The sequence below is a fragment of the Lepidochelys kempii genome, chromosome 17 (assembly GCF_965140285.1).
Source record: "Lepidochelys kempii isolate rLepKem1 chromosome 17, rLepKem1.hap1, whole genome shotgun sequence".
NCBI lineage: Eukaryota > Metazoa > Chordata > Testudines > Cheloniidae > Lepidochelys > Lepidochelys kempii.
The window spans coordinates 9,918,744-9,936,490 of record NC_136396.1 but is presented as its reverse complement, the minus strand read 5'-3'; the positions used below and the strand labels follow the sequence as shown (position 1 = coordinate 9,936,490).

The following is a 17,747-nucleotide window of genomic DNA, read 5'->3' as shown; positions in this document are numbered from 1 at the left end:
CATACTCTGTTGACATAGCTGCTTTTCAGGGGACAGCCACATTTGAAAAGAAAAGGGAAATTCTGGGATTTGCTGTACTAATATACAAGTAACTTAATGTATTCACTATTGCAGATGGTCAGTCAAATATTGTGGCCTTATTTTCAATACACTATTATTATTATTATTATTAATATTATAATAATGCCTAGAGCCCCCGCTTTAGTTAGATAGTAGTGGTGGGCATAGTACAAACACACAGTTAAGAGATATTCCTTGGCCCAAAGAGTATACAATCCAAGTCACCAAAAAGGTTAGGAGGGGAAACAAAGGCACAGAGAGGAAAGTGCCTTGCCAAGGTCACACATCAGGTCAGCTGCAGAGCCAGAAATAGAGTACAGGTCTCTCAAGACCCAGTCCAGTGTCTTCTTCATTGAACCACACTCTCTCATTTGCAATTCAAGATAAGAGAATTGTAATCGGCTCTCCTGTGCTTCGAGATATAAGCTGATCATCTGCAGGGGACAGGAACAGCTCAACTTCCACCCACCAAAAATACAGCACTGCACAACTGGTGAAGGGCATAATATTTTTCCTGCCTTCCTCTGAAGCATCAGGCCACTGCCAGAAGCAGGATAACAAAATGTATGGACTAATCCAGAAGAGAAAATTCTATCTTTCCACACCTGACACTGACTTTTGGAAACAAAAATCCTTATGAATGAGGCAAAATCCAGTAGCATTCCTATCCGTTGCGCACCAGCCATGGCAATTCTGTAAACTCAGCACCTTTCAGTGGGATTTTCAAAAGTGTTGACCCTAACTCTGCAGCCATTGACGTCGATAGGAGCTTTACCAATGATTGCAGTGGGAACACGATTAAGTCAATGCTGAGTTGAGTGCTTTTTAAAAACCCCACCTTTAACCTGTAAAACCACTAGATCGTCGATGCATCCACTACCTCAATACTTATAGCTAGGCTAAATCCTCTGCTAAATAACTCTGCAAATGACAGCAAACTAACTGTGAGACAGATATCTTTCTGAACTCTAAGCCAGTAAGTTGATAAACAGACGAGCCTTCTCAGGAATTTCGACCCCTTCTTCTTACCACTCCTCTGGTTAGTGAATCAGCACAGTTTAAACCTCATGTATGATGACCCAGTAAGATCCTGCAACCTCCTTTCTTCCCCAGCCAAATGATTGCTTATCCCACCAAACCTGTCTGTTGCTTCATATACATTACCGGTCACTTCATTCCTTTCAAGTATCCAATTTTTTAGGTGCCCTATCTAACCAGGTTTTATACATCATCTAAAAATGCATTCAATTTTTTAAAGTGGCACAGTACTAAAACCCACTGAGTTATATTTCATAAATTAATGACACATCACATAATTTTCTAACAAAAACTTCCCTAGAACTTCTCTAGTAAATGTAACCCAAAGAAAAGTTCAGCAACATCGGAATACAATAATTTTTAGTTTAATAAAGCAATTTTCACTTTGCAAAGGCCTCCTTTTAATAGGTATGCCAGCCTTTTTACACTTCCTTTTACCTGCTGGCTGCAACTTATCCTGAAATTCTACATTTTCCAATAAAATATTCAAAAACCCAAAAGCAATACTGTGCACTTTATTATAAGATTTCTGTTTTGCTATACCACAAATCCTCCTAAATCTCAATCCCTAGCATAATGTCTCCCAGATGTCTCAACTAGTTGTCATGCCAACTAAAGCCGCTTAAATTAAATGAGGGCCTGAAATGGCACCTGCACCACTCCAGGTCTGTTGCGCATTAAATAAAGCTCTCTTGACAGGGGCTCAGAGGTGCCATTAACTTGAACAGCAGCTATCTGATTATTGTGTCTGGATAATTTAATGAGGATCTCTAAACAAGAGTGAAAGCAGGACTTGCTCAGTGTATCTGTCTTTTGCAAATGTGGCAGCCTCTTAAACAGCTGGTGCCCAACCAGGTCAATGCCTTTGCTTAGGCCTGTTAATATTTAGCTAAAATAACAGACTATGTCTAAAGTTATGGGATTTCAATAAAATATTTTAACTGACACTTGCATTTTTCCTATTTAAATTGATCTATAGTATATGCTGGCCAGTAGGAGGTCACTGGAGCTACATTACAGAGCTAAACTGAACATTACCAGCAGATGAAAATTGCTACTGACAGCTATAATTAGTTAAGTAGCTGTATAAAATTAGAACTACAAAGTGTACCAGTTTGCTTCAGAACAATTATAAAGGAAAATGCGGATCACAATAGACTCTCACTAATTCACACCGACTTGGAGACCCACCAAAATTAGTAAATTTTGCAAACTGACAAGTAAGTAAACAAACCAAGAATATTGCATGAAAGCGTACTTTGCTCCTGGATGCATTAACTTAATTTCAATAATGTATAAATATAACTCATGTTCTATAGTTAAGGCTACACTTTAGTCATGGGTATTTTTAGTAAAAGTCATGGACAGGATACAGGCAGTAAACAAAAATTTATGGCCCGTGATCTGTCCATGATTTGTACTATATACTCCCGACTAAATCTTGGGGAGGATGGTGGCCCAGGGGTGCCAGAGGTGCTCGGAGGGTTGGGGGGAGGGCGCGGTAGTGGCGCACGGCCTGGGACCCACGCTGGTGCTGGTGTGGAGGGTTTGGCTGGGCTGGCAGGCTCCCTACTCAGCTCCGTGCCTCCCTGGAAGCAGCAACATCCCTCAGCTCCTAAGCAGAGGCACAGCCACATGTCTCTGCATGCTGCCTCCTCCCCTAGCGCTGGCTCCGCAACTCCCATTTGCCGGGAACTGTGGTCGATGGGAGCAGCGGGGGCGGTGCCTGCAAGGGAAGGCAGCACGCAGACCCCCTGGCACTGCCTCCCCCGAGGAGCCGAGGAATGTTGCCGCTTCCGGGGAGGCCCCTGAGGTAAGCACCGCCTGGAGTTCTCACCCCCTCCCGTGCCCCAACCCCCTGCCCTGAGGCCCTCCCCCCTCCCCCCCACCCCCACAAACTCCTGCTGGGGGGTGGGAGGAAGGCAGTGGCCTGAGACTGCCCCAGCAGCAGCTGGTGCAACTGGTCCAGGGGCTGCCCAAGTTCCTCAGGCAACCCCCATGTCAACTGCACCAGAAGTCACTGAGGTCACGGAAAAATCATGGAATCCATGACTTCGGTGACCTCCGTGACAATCTCACAGCTTTACCTATAGTATATTAATAAGGAAAGAAGTTTCAGAAAACTCAGATTTAGGTTGGGATGAGACCACCATGTCTTGGGCAAGTTATGGGGTATGTGGATTAGCAGAATATGAATTAGCAAGGTCCTGGGGAAGTAAATGGTGGAAGATGTGTTCAACTGCTATGTTACCATGGGAAAAGGTTTCAACAGTTTATTTTCTAACCAGAGAAGTTCTTATAATTTTCACATTTCAGGATGCCCTTTGAAACAGAGACAGGAATTCTCTCATTCAGCCACTTTAGCACATTAGGACATGGTGCCATGTCTGTTTCTTCTTGCCACTTCCCAAATGCAATAACCCATTAATTATAATTCTCCTGTAATACACCTGTTTCATATTAATATGCAAAATAAGAAAAGGCTGGTCTGGTTAAGAATAGTATAAGAATTAATGGAATAAAATCTCATGAAATTTATATTTCTATATATCCTCACTTATAGTTAAAAATATGCTGGCATTTCCTCTCAACCCATGTTAATTATTAACTGGCAGTGGAACCACCATCTATTGCGTAAGGGGTGTTGTGGGCTCTGTTCTTCTGGTTGGCAAGAGTAAAATGTTCAGGCTCTCTGATGCCCAGTAAAACCACTTGTCTGAAAATCTCCTATTTAACTAGTGGTATGATGAGTGAAGATTCATTCCCTGAAGGCGTGGGAAAGGAAGAGAGAACCGAACATGGCCTGTGGTCCTGCAATAAGTTACACCATCTATTTTAAGATTATTCTCTAAATCCTCTCAATTATATAATTATTGAGACTCAAGATTAAATTAATTTGATGTTTAAATGGGAAATTCTTCAAGTGCTTGTATTATTATGCACTTGTTGCAGTTTACAGCTTCGATACAGCACAGTATGCATGGAAGGCTGCAGTACAACTGTTAAATGCAGCCATGCATAAAAAGAGGAAGCAATGTAAGAAGCAGTACAAATTAAGGGGAGAAGTATTTTTATGGGTGACAAACTGACAGACAAGTTACTACCAATTTTTTTTTTTTAAATAAATACCTTCAGACATTTGGAATTGAGAACATAGGATATTGAGAAAATGACAAAATATTGTAAAGTATTTCTACACAAAGCTAACATATTAAGACTTTCCTCATTATGTAATTTCTATTTGCTCAACAACAAAGTCACAATCTTGTGGTCACGATTTAAGACAAAGAAGTGATTAATGATGCAATAAGAGTGGAATGGGGCGGGGGGGCTGACTAAAAACTACACTCTCATATGCATAATCTGCAAGAGGAATAATGATCCAATATTATGCACATTAAAAAAAGAAACTAACGTCAAAGAAAGAAAAATCAGTGTTTAGTACTTATTCAGGTGATGGAAACAGGACTCCTGGGTACCGTATGAATGGCTTGTGGGCAAGTCAATTAAGAGTACTTTGGATTAGCCTGTAAAATGGGTACGTCATCATCCACCTCACAGGGGAGTCATGAGGCTAATTTGTAAAGTACTCAGATCCTGAGATCAAAGGGGCTACATAAGTGGCAAGTATTATTTAACTTATCATAAAACTGTCTGTTATTTTGAAGTATATATATTTTTAACACTTTCAGGAAATTTTAGGTGGTTCCAAGGTGGCTGCTAATGATTCACGGTTTTGTAAAAATTGACAGGGGTTACTGTGATTAACATTCATGTCATTGATAAGTTAAAGCAAAGAAAAGCATTGACGCTGTTTTGCTTGATATTTTTCAGTATGTATACAAATCTCCCTAACTATAGGCACATTTTCTAGACAGAAGCGGTTTCATATTCAGACAATACTAAGGAAAAACCTCACAAAACCAATATTTGGCTACAGTAAAAATAAAATCCCAAAAAGCAGATTGTTTCTATAAAATGAAGATTACACAGAAAAGATACAATTTTGATCTGTTAGTTTTTCAAAAATAAAAATAGGTTATTTGCCATTAGCCAGTGTATGCTGCTGTACGAACCCTTCACTTAGCCATTTTCGGTGGTATCAGTGACATTCATCCTGTAACATTCATGCAGGTGTGAACTGATATCACTGATCAACAAGAGGCCTGGTCAGCAGAAAAAACTTCCATGGGAGGCTGACAAAAATTTTCCGATGGCCATGTCTCAGAAATCTTAGCGCTTAATTCATCAATGCAAGAAGCAATACAAAATGCCTCTTTCTTGCATCTTACTCCTCAATTAGATTACTGTCCCTTTTGAGCTTATGTCAGATCATTAAAACATGCTTCCCTTGTGCCCATATAACTAATACGATGACAAAAGTCTAAAAATGGAAATTGTTTTCAACACGTGTGTCCGAGAACATATATTTTAAAAGCTGCACCCCTTTGAAATTCTGTCAAGATACGTCACATGCCAACTTCAGCGTAGTCATAGATAAGGCATATTTACTCTTACTGTTGGTTCAGCTATATAAACTTAGATACTTTGCTAATTAGTAAATGACTGTATAATTGATCAGGCTGGGCAAAAAACCCCCACACCACTTTGGTTTATCATTTAGGGTTAGACTCCTGGCTATGAATGTATACTTTTATCTGGCCTCAAACGATAACTCCTTTGTCAGTGTGGTGCATTTGTGCACATAGACAGGAGGTTCTAGGATTTATAGCTTCAGTTACAAGTGACATTATCCAACTGGTTTTCCAGCTTTTGGAATAAAGGTATTTCTATTTTTCTGATGCATAAAATAGATTTTCAGTCCATAGCTAAGGCCCTTCAGAAAATACAAAGGGGAGAAAAAGGCAGACTTTACTCAGAAAATACAGGGAGTGGTGGGGAGGCAGACCATAATTTATTGGTTTAGAAATATCACATTTTCAACAGGTGCAAGCAGCATGGCATATTATGCTACAAGCAACAGATTTAAGATGTTTATGAAAGACGGCAAGAAAGAAGGTTGAGTAACGAAGAGGGAAGGAGAAGACAGAAATTCAAAGAGTAAAAAGACCTACTGTATAACATTTTGAAAAGGTCCTGTGAAAGAATGAGAGGTCAGAGTACTCTAATAGGCACTCTGATAGTGTGACCAGTCATCCTTCTCATTGGGAGCTGGAATAATTTTTAAATGATTCATTTGTGCAGGTCATGTCTCATGAAACACTGTCAGTCAGAGAGCTCTTAAGACAGAATGGGAAAGTCCGCTGCACATCTCTTCCTTCGGTGCATCAATTCAGGTTGACACATGTGATTGACAAAAAGTGACAATATTGTTAATCTTCAGCTGCTTCTGGCATAAGCTTTAATCAGGAAAATCTTCAGAGAAAGAGTGACTAGAGAAGCCTGCAATAATTATTGGCCAAGAAGGAGAACATCTGTCTTTCTGCAGTTGCAGAATTCAATATTACAAAAGATTAGAAAGCAATATTTTGCATTGATACTAGAAAAGTGGTGCACTATTAATTCAGATGTTCCATTAATCCTTCAGTACTATACGGAGGGTATACAACTTCTTATTAAGACATTAGATCTCCATCTTCTCGCCCTATAATTTGAGCTATGTTGTCAAGATGGATTGTTTAACATTTGGAATCTTATGACTAAATTTTTCATTCAACTATCTGGTATTTACTGTAGAGGACAGATTCTCACTCCATATTTTCCATGGGGATTGAGTTTTTTATTGCTAGATTCCTAAGTTTGTTATTTATATTTTCTTTATGTATATTATTGTTCAGATTTTATTTCTATAAATGTTATGCCACTTTCAGTAAAGTTATTTAAACATAAACAATGAAACAAAATTAAGTTATTCGGCAGTGCAATACCATCCATTAGAATTAATGGTCGTGAATCCTTGTAAAAAAGTGCATTCTTAGACTGCTCTAACCAGGTAACTGACTGGCACCTATGCATATTTTAAACAGACAAACACTTTATAAATGGGTACCTATGTCACGCTAACAGTGGGCTATGAGTTTAGGCATATCATACCACCAGAATGAATATCTAAGCTTGAGTAACAGGGGATGGATTTCTGCACCACAGTGTTTTATGTACCATTTCCATGCCTATGGTTATGGGGACATGCCATCAACTCCAGCTCAGAGATGGATTCACTTTGAACAATCAAACACAGCTTCTACACCTGTGTAAAGTAAATTGTTACTGCTTGCGAATGAGCCTTAGTGTTCTGTTGGAGGTTAGGTATGTGTAAAGAACAGCAATATGATGAAGTCTGCAAAAAACTTCTGCTCAGGATGGCAAACAGCACCTGCAGATCATGGCAAAAAAGCTAAGTTTCCCAGTCAATAGCTTGGAGAGGTGTGCAAGCAACACAGCTAACCTACCACAGAAGCGCATGTACAATTTCTCGCAAGTAAGAACTTGAGTGGTACTTGCAGCAAAAACAAAAGCACAGTTCAAATTTCTATCCATGTATACATGCTACAACATGGAAATAAACTGAGTAATGTTAGGAAGGTATTTTCTGTGCTATTTTCTCTGTAAAAATAGAGAGACTGGCAAATGCCTCAACCATTACCTAATGTCGTCTTTATAGCCGTCTCCTCAGTAGGTTAGATTGGGACAATTAGATCAATAAACAGGTAAGATATACTGAACGATCATCACAGATTTTAAAATGCAAAAACTTGCTTGTTCCAAATTTAGAAAACTTAGAATATACAAAAATTAGAATTATGAGTTATAAATAACTTATAAAAGTTAAACCTCACCAGATTCTGTGTAATAAGAGAGGAACATGACGATTATCCCATCTATTTGGTAGATCTCGTAACAGAGGAAAAGTTTTCATTGCTGCCAAACTACCTTTAGTCTAAGGATTTACATTTATCTGGGAAAAAGGGTCATCTCCCTAGAATCCTCTTTAGATACGGAGTATGTGCTTCACAAGCAGCCACATTAGACTACTCTCATCCATAATATTTTATTACTATTATATTAAATAAATCATCCTCCACAAGCTAGAGGTAGATGGCTAATAAACGGGTTACATATAAAAGTAGAAAAGATTTGAATCAGACATGAAAGAATGAGAGCTTTCTAAAATAAACACTATACACATCATCAAGTCAAAATTACAGAAAGTTAGTGTGTACTTAACTGCACTCCTGAACTAGGGCTCCTCTCAGCCTTCCTACTTCTAATCTTACAATACTACTTGTTTAACTGGAATCAAAATAGCTAAATCAACACATATAAGTTTTTAATAGTTAGTTATAGCAAAATAGGACACTCCATCTGAAATAAGCATTAACACACAGATATGCACTAAAATAACTGAAGTTGTGAATAATAATTCATTTCATTATTGTGTTATACCTAGGTCTGTGTAGACCAGACAAATCCTTGGTTTTCAGAATTGTAAGGCTACCCCCCGCCACCCCTAACCGTTCTATACTCAAAGCCACAGCCTGACCTTCTACTCAATCCAGTCTTTAAGTATTCAGGCCTTAAATTCACTCACCAGATGAGCTTGGGATTTTGCTTATTCACCAAGGAAATAAAAGATTCATCCAGCCTGTTTTCACTGACATCTCCCTTTCCCAGAAAAGCTTCTAGGTTCCGCATCTTAGACGTTTCCTTGGCAAATGGAATGCATTTAGCATAACATTCCATGGCATCTGCCCATTACTAGTTCACGTTCAGCAGCACAGGTACACATCTGCAACGTGTGCTGTTACTGTACTTGGCAACAGTGAAGCAATTAATTCTACAAAACCTCAAAGGAAATTCATATACAGACATTAAAACAACATTCCATATTAAACAGAATGCAACTAAAAGTGGGTTATTAGGACTAGAATTCTCGTATACTGACCTACAAAGAGCTTTTTTTTAAAAAAAAAGATTGGAATGTTTCCTTTTACAAGAGATGTACAGAGGTTTAAAGGTGCATGTTAAAGTAGAGGGGACGATGATTCTGATTTTTTCCTTTTTAACCGTTAGAAATATCAAGAATGCCAAGTCTGGTCTTCCTTAGTTTTGCTGGAGGACTTCTTTTCGGGAGGTAGAGGGATTGGAACATGTGTATTGTGAAGTCTTACATCTTAAAAGGTGGGATGTTGAACCTTCAAAAGTTCTACAGGACAAGGAACCAAGATCTACATTTTGTGAAGAGACTTTTACCCTCATTTTCATTATATGCAATACATAACAAGGGAAATATGGTACCTATTAGTTTTATCCCCTTGTGTCTATTAGCAAAGCCAAATATTTGGGTATGGCTCCTCCTTATCAGGAGATGGAATTTTTCAGTGACATTCCAGATGTTTACCATGTTTACCCTGCTTGCCAACATGAAATCTTAAGTGGAAAATCGCTATAACAAGTCACTAAACTAATGAGCAACCAACCTCTGAAGGAAATCCAGGAGTAACAAATTCAGGTTGAATTGGCAATAACCAAAGTAGTTACCATCTTGAAAACGTGTGGTGATTTAAGGGAGAAGAGTTGGCAGTCCCTATCATTACTTGTTAATTTTTCCCAAGTTCAGACACTTTTTTAAAAAATTCAAGTTCCATGAAAATTTAATTACTGTTTCCCTGAATTGGACATTGTGTGAACAGTAACTACAATAACTTCTAGAGCTATTTTCTTAAAAATAAACTGTTAAAACTTCAAATGGACAACTTCAAGTTCACTTACCATTAGTAGTAACAGAAACAAGGAAAAAACAAACATATACAATGAAGCTCTCATACATTAATTTTTCTTCAATACCTCTACGGTGAGGGTCTTCAGTGTTCAATTGTTGCAATGGTTTATGTCAAGAAACTGACTCCCAGAGCAAACGGGTTAAAAATAATAAACTTCCTAGGCACCCAAAAATAATGAATAAACAGAATCTACTTGAATTTAAAAAAAAATAATAAAAAATCAAAATGCTAGCTTTTATGTGCACTAAATCTATCTAAAAATTAAAACAAACCTATTAAAAAGCATGATTTTTAAAAGCAAATATGAACTGGTGCATTGAACGTAACAGATTTTAACCAAGTATGCCACTTGTCGCCTCTATAGGAGAATCATTTCCCTGGAAAGGAGCAATCAGACCACAAGATAAAATAGTTTCATATGAACAATACAATCTAAATGTCAAGAAACGAAAATCAAAACTCCTATGTAGAGTTTTCTAAAACACTGTCAATACACTATCCTTAAAATCAGTTACATTTATGAAAAAAATGAATGCCTCTGTTCTTTTACATATAGAATTGTTCAAAAACATCTATATAACAGATTATGGTTACCCAATTTAAATATTCTTGATAGTACAGTCCCAAAGAGGAAGCAATCCTTAACCTAGATCTGATTTATAACTCATATGACGCGTAATAAAATGAGGGCATTTAACAAGCGCTGATAACTGAAATCCAATTTATGAAGATTATTTGTCTCAGACACTGCTGTCCACATGAAAGAAATAGCTATGCACACTGATTGGAGTATTATCTATCGTTCCTATGAAAGAGCCAACCATAAAGAATATCCCATCTTTGCAACCAGTAACTTGGTATGAAACAGAAAATCTGCATGCACTTCGGTTAGAATCACTGACCTTGAAATGTGTTCATATTTTTATGCAGCAATCAATATAAGGTATTATATTTAAACAAAACAAAATAGTTTATTTCCCAAGCAAAGGTTATCTAAATATAAAAAAATGACAAATTTTCAGCTGGTCAAAAAAAATAGTTAAATTGATCAAAAATAGAAAAATAACAATAACCTGATCAACCAGTAAAAAGAGCCTTCCAAAAGCCCAGCAATACTCCACAAAACTGATATATTCAAACTCCAAAGAGCTCAGTTAGAGGTTGAAACCAAATACAATAAAGCTTCCTGTAGGATAAGCAGACTGTATAATGAACAAATGTGGGATATTGAATTAATCAGTTTCAACTTGAGCACTACCATGTATGCAGGATAACATTGCAGAAAAATATCAGTACCTAGTTCTAAATACTCATGGATGTTACCTTGTGTAGAAATTTAGGGTTTTTTTATACAAAAATATAGGAAATACAATGATTTCCCCAACAAAAATATATTATCTGTGTGAATATGTATGTGTATCTACACATACACACTTCTTTTTAAAATTTCTGGAAATGGTTTGCAGCCATCATACTGATGGAAGTTTACAATGGCTATTTCAATATCATGGACTGCCCTCGAGTTGCCAACAGGATTTGATGGTGTAATTTATCTCTGGTCAGTTTACAATTCACAACAAAGTGGTATAAATAAAAACTGGAAACAGAAAGCTAACAAAGGGCAGCAGTACGATGGCAAGAAATGCTTGAACAAGCCAAGTCACAGTAGTTCCCTTTCAACTCTTCTGCTTTTGGCTTAAATCTTCAACATTTGCTTTTGTTTATATTAAAAAGATGAAAGTTAAATGCTTAACAGCACAGGCCAGAACAGCCTGAAAATGCTACCCAAAGAAAAGCTTTGGCTCATTCTGAAAGATGGTCACTTGAGCAACTTCTCAGGCAACTGGAGCATCATCCAACCTTATCTGCTCAGAAGGGCTCAGCCTACCAAAGGGGTTCTCAAATGGGCGGGGGTGGAGGGTTGGGTGGGGATTTTGGGAAACCTGAGGGGGTTCCAAGGTTATCACATGGGGCGGGGGGGTCACGAGCTGTAAGCCTCCATCCCAAACCCCACTTTGCCTCCAGCATTTGTAATGGTGTTAAATATATTAAGAAGTGTTTTTAATTTATATGGGGGGGAGGTTTTTTTTCCACACTCAGAGGCTTGCTATATGAAACGGGTCACCAGTACAAAAGTTTGAGAACCACTGGCCTAGTTCAACCATCTTTTTTTTTGGGGGGGGGGGGGGGGGGGGAGGAGATATTGAAATTTCTAACCAGCTCCACAATCTCAACCAGGAAAGGCATTAAAACTAGAGGGATGAGGTTATACTGTTCAATTTAGGATTTCTGCACAATAGCTGACTTAACAAAATTTAGACACGTTACACATGCTGCAAAATGACCCCTGTAGTCATGGCGGTATTACTAATAAGATGCAAAGGTCGTTCTAATTTTTGTATAAATATAAAATAAAATACATGCTGTAAATAAACCAAAATTATTTAGACTTTAAATGCTACAGAAGGTCCTTTTGAAAAAAAAAAAGATCTGACTCCTTCAGGCAATATATTCATCTTCTCATATTATATATATTACCTGAAGGAGTCAGATCTCTCTCTCTCTCTCTTTTTTTTTTTTAAAAGGACCTTCTGTAGCATTTAAAGTCTAAATAATTTTGGTTTATTTACAGCATGTATTTTATTTTATACAAAACTTAGAACTACCCTCACATCTTATTAGTACACACACACAAAACTGACTGGCCTATCCAAAATTTGGAAGACTCTTTGCAAAAAAAGTTCAACTAAAAATTATCCCCAAATCTTGCATACAAGACAAAGGTGTAAAACCACCACAGACATTACAAGTTTAATATATGTCATCCTCCCTTATGTGACCAAGTTTGAATGAGATTAACCTTACCAATTTTCAGTACTATAAGCACCACTCTCTTAAGGTTCTGCAAGTTGAAAATGTTAGGATAATAGAAAGAAAAAATGAAGAATCTAACGTTTACTAGAATTTATTAGTTCATTCTTGAATGCTTTTTCTATTTCTGTTTTGTAATTAACAATTGCTATTCTACTCAGATTCTCTAAATGCCCCATTCCAGCCCACAACACACCACTTTCTAACTGAAGGCAGCACTTTGTATTTTTGATAACATGACAGAAATGCCTGAGTGACCATTTAGTTTTATGCCACCTTGAGATGTAGGATCTGGCCACTTATGCAAGCTGAGAAATATTTAATGAATTATACAACCTTGAGAGTTACACACAGAGGAAAAGTACTGCATTCTATGTTGTAATTATATGGAAAATCCTGTGGAAATAGTCAATCCTGTTTGATGAGTTGGGTACACTTAACCCACAAATAAATCCTGTAAAGATTTTTATGCCTGACTCAGCCAAATAAACAGTCCCTAGCTTTATACAAGTATGTGTTATCAAATCATTACCTAAAAAGCTTTTTTTAAATATTCTGACCCAACTGCACAAATGCTTTTAAAATCAGCAGATTATTGTGAAGCTACAAATTATCTTGCAGTTTTCTTAACCCTGAAAGGTGTTTGGGGAAGTAACATATCAACATACAATAAGTGTACAGAAAACTCATCTCACTACAGACTAGTCTAATTAAACATTCAATATTTTGTGTAAGCAATTTCTAAGCACCAATTCCAAGATTGACTTCACCTCTAATTCCAGACATGGAGAAAAATCTACATTGCAACGGTAATTTTGCAAGATGGGTGTACAACATAGATTTTTAACTACAAATGATTTTTCCAGTCTAATAAAAAGGACCTGTTTTTTCCATTTCTCCCTCCCTGACTCAAGTATCAGAGTGAAACATAAAGCAAAGGTCAAACTAAAAGAACTCAGATAAAATAAACCAGACTGAACAAGGACACTGACAATTAATTTAACAGATGCTATAACATGAAGTTATGGCTTGGTGTTTGGTCGTATGTTATAGCAATGCTGATGGGAAAATAAACTTACTTGGCTTGAAACATTTAAGGAACAATCATCTTTTGGTAATTTTTTGCAAATAATTAAATCAATCACAAAAATAACTGCTGCAATTTTTGTTTAGATTTCCTCCTACTATAATTTTGAAATGAATAACAACTATAATTTTGTATCTGCTATAAGTCTGTAATTTATATCAATTAAATGAGAATTGCTGTGACGGATATGAGGAATCCTTACAACATAGTACCGCAACCAACTTGCTCAAGAGCACATTCCAAAATGATGAGAGAGGCAGGAATGGAACCCAGATTCTTCTTACTACCAGCCTTTTGCCACATGCTCTGAACTTGCTATTTCACGAATCAGGTGCTGAATGAACCTACAGAGGTAGTTTTAATAAAGCAAACATACTTCAATTCATAACATGGTGTCATATCTTTATGCAATACCCAATCTCAAACCCTTAAATAATTAAAAGCTACAGTTAGTGCATGATGAGGAAAAAAGCAAGCTAAGCTTTTTCACAGACACTATCGAATACTGTGCCACTACTGGTTGACAAATTAGATTCAGTGGTGTGAAAACACAAAAGCAAGAAGATACCAGGGTCCCCATAGAATTTGTTATTATTTCCGTCCGACTGACTTTTTATTCAGCTAAAACTACATGTGCCCTACAGGCACATATACGGACAGTACAGAGATTCTCTTTCTTCTTCAGCTGCCTTATTGAGACATTTATCTAACTATTTTCCTACCAAAAAGGTACATAATCTGTAAAACCAACCTAAAAATTCCATTTGGCATTTTAGATGCACTTTCTGAGTTATCTTTTCTAGAAAAAAAGAATTCTATTCCAATATAAGGGCCAAATCCAGGTAGCCAACAATCGGAGGCACAAGGTGAGTCCTATAGTTGTGTTGGGAGCTTTGACTAATGCTACATTTGGCCTGACTGAAGACAGTTTGGCACCAGATTCCTGCTTTGCGAGAGCAACAGGCACACAGTTGGGTGCAGGGAGCTGTACAGGCACCTTTCTAAGGCAGGCCATCCCCCTGAGGTGGAGCCCTATTGGACATAGAATAGTCGGCATCTTCAATGCACTTGGAGAACAACGAGCAGCAACCTGGCACTCTCCGCCCCCGGCATTGCATTCCCCTGGCATTTGTTCCATCTCAGCAAAACAGTCGAATCCTATAAGATGGGAGAGCTACTGAAATTTTCACTAAACTTCACTTTAAAGTAGAATATTTTTTAGCAGCCAATATTAGAGCTAGTTGAAAAATATGGGAAATTTCAAAATTTTGAGCAGTCAGTCCAAAAACAGGGAACATTTTTTCACAGAAGATGTTATCTTTATTTTTCCAATTTTATTTTTATTTTTTTTTTTTTTTAAATTTAAGAACTTCAAGTTGATCCAATAGATTTCAGAGTTCAAGTGAAACAGAATTATTTATTTCTGAAGACTGTCCTCTGAAGAGGAAATCTCCGCAGCTCAAGAGACAGAGAAATAGGCTGGCTCTTCAGTGAGTGCCCACAAGTTTGTCTCTGCCTCAAAAAAGCAGCAGAGAAGGCTGAAGGCCTACTATCAAAATATGGAGGCCTGTATGCAAGAAAGAATATTCTCCAGAGTCTTAATTTTATAATACATACACACAAAAACGCAAACATACATACATGTGCGTGCACACACACACACACCCCCATACCTCACCCATATGTCTATAAAAATCTTCTTTTCACTGGGAAATATTTGAAATACAGCACTTAACGGAGGCCTGTGTGTTTTTACCCTGAACAGCTTCTCAGCAACTCTCAATCTTTCACTTAATTGGTTTAAGACCAAAATTTTAACAGTTGGTTTCATGTAGTTTGCCCACGTTAATTGTCTTATTATTCAATTTAAAATAAAACAGCTCTGCGGTTGACCTTGGATTCCTCTATCTTCCATCACTATGAACTTTGTTTCTTATATAACAAGCTTCAGTTAGTAAGCTGTACATTTACAGTTCTTGAAAAAAAGCCAAACAATAAAATGGGGTTTCTTCCACAACTACAAGGACTTTAACTGTATCTGAAAGTTAGCACCATTTATTTATTTATTTAAGATTTATTTATTACAAGACCAAAGGATTCCACTAGAAAAATAGAGAATTAAAAAGGGAACAAAACCCAGAAATGTTTCAGATATCTCCTCAGGCACGTAGTACATCAGCATTTTGAGCCATTAAATTTATGGTAATATAGCTGTGACCTGCTTTTTGGTTCTATAGATTTAAAATATTTTAATAAGAGTGTACATCGGTGAGTGTACATTCATTCTGAACTCTCAATTCAGATAAACTTTTGATTAAACTTAAAGACTTCATTACTGTAACTTGCATGTTGGAATTTTACAAACTATTCTACTATGCTTTAATCCAATCAACAGATATGGTATTTATAATTGATATATACATAATATAAGTTACATAGAGAGTAACTTTTAAAAACAATGTATTTATTGAACAGTTCATTTACTTGACAAATTCTAACTTGCATTTCCCTTACCACAACTGAAAACCATAAAACAATCTAAAACAGGACCCGTTTTCAGGACACAGAATACTGAACTTGAATCTTGACAATCCATTAAGGACAAATTTATTTGCATCTTTTAATAAAGTGCTATTATTTTATTTACAAGTTTTATGTTGATGCTTGTTATGATGATATACTATAAGAAACTGAAAGTGAGTTTAGTAAATTATTTAGATAGTCTCTAAAACCTAAGCTTCATAAAAAAGGAAAAGGACAAAAACACTCATGCATTAAAAAGCCCACTGAGTACATACCCTTTCTATAGATTCTTCAGTGTGAAATATTAACCAAGTATCTTAACAAAAATAACTTTTCAATTACCTAAGTTATCTGCTCCTTAAAATACCCTTTTCCTTTTAAGTCTGCAAAATATATTCTGCTACTTATTTGGGTTCTTAAAACATTTTAAAATGTTTGTAAAGTTTTGCAGTTTACTTTAAATATCAGTCATGGAAAGGAGTCTGATGAATTCCTTTCCACTGGAAATATGTCTATAACCAAATAGTCCCAGTATACAGTGATTATCTGGTTTATTTCCCTATTAAGAGCTGTTTAAAACTTTCCCCAACATTTCCCATAAATTAACATTGTGTATTAAATGTGTAAATTAACTCTAAAAATAGTAATAGATTAGTGATATCAGGGTAGGCATAAAATTTTTATTGGGATCTCTAGATCTGTAAGATGGTAAAGTCTTGCTAAGAGGAACAAAATGATTCTTATTTTAACAACAGCCCTTGATGCTGAAATCAGAATCATAATATTCCTATGTACTTTTTGTACAAATCACTACTTATATATTGTAGTGATGGGTGACATACAAAAGACTAAAAATATTTTAGAATTATATTTCTATTAAAGCAAGTGAGCTCTAACCATAATATTGCCTAATTATTTCTATTTCTCTATAATATATAAGAATGTGCAACTAAGAGGTCACAGATAATCAATCACTAAATATGTTCCCAGTACACTTAACTTCTAAATCTCATCCCCCCTAAAAAAACCAAAACCAGCCAACTGAACATAAATAATAATACAAAATACATATGTATTTTTTCATAGTTGTCAAATATTGTTTTTTGGAATGAATCAACACTCTTCCAGTGATCTGAGAAATATCTTAATGTTAGGTAATCTATTACGGTATTCATGATTTCTCAAAAAATTATCCACCTGGGCTCTTGTGTAAATGCTAGGTAAACCATGTATATTTTCATGGGGCATCTGTTTTCTACTTCAATATGAGGCCCGAATAACGAATGCCAAACATCACTAGTTGTGTAAGAATATCCCTAGAAATTCTATATCCTGGTATGTGTCATGCGTGAGTATGGGAAGATGGGCATTTTTAGGAATTTTTTTAGAATGTTACCTAATAAACACAGACCAATAAAGACATAATT

The 17,747-nt window shown here is 36.6% G+C and overlaps 1 protein-coding gene across 2 annotated transcripts in view; it reads right to left on the bottom strand.

Annotated features, from left to right (window-relative positions):
• Window positions 1-17,747, bottom strand: part of NLK (nemo like kinase) — a 111,184-nt gene that overhangs the window by 27,766 nt on the left and 65,671 nt on the right. The gene's annotated exons all lie outside the window — the stretch shown is intronic.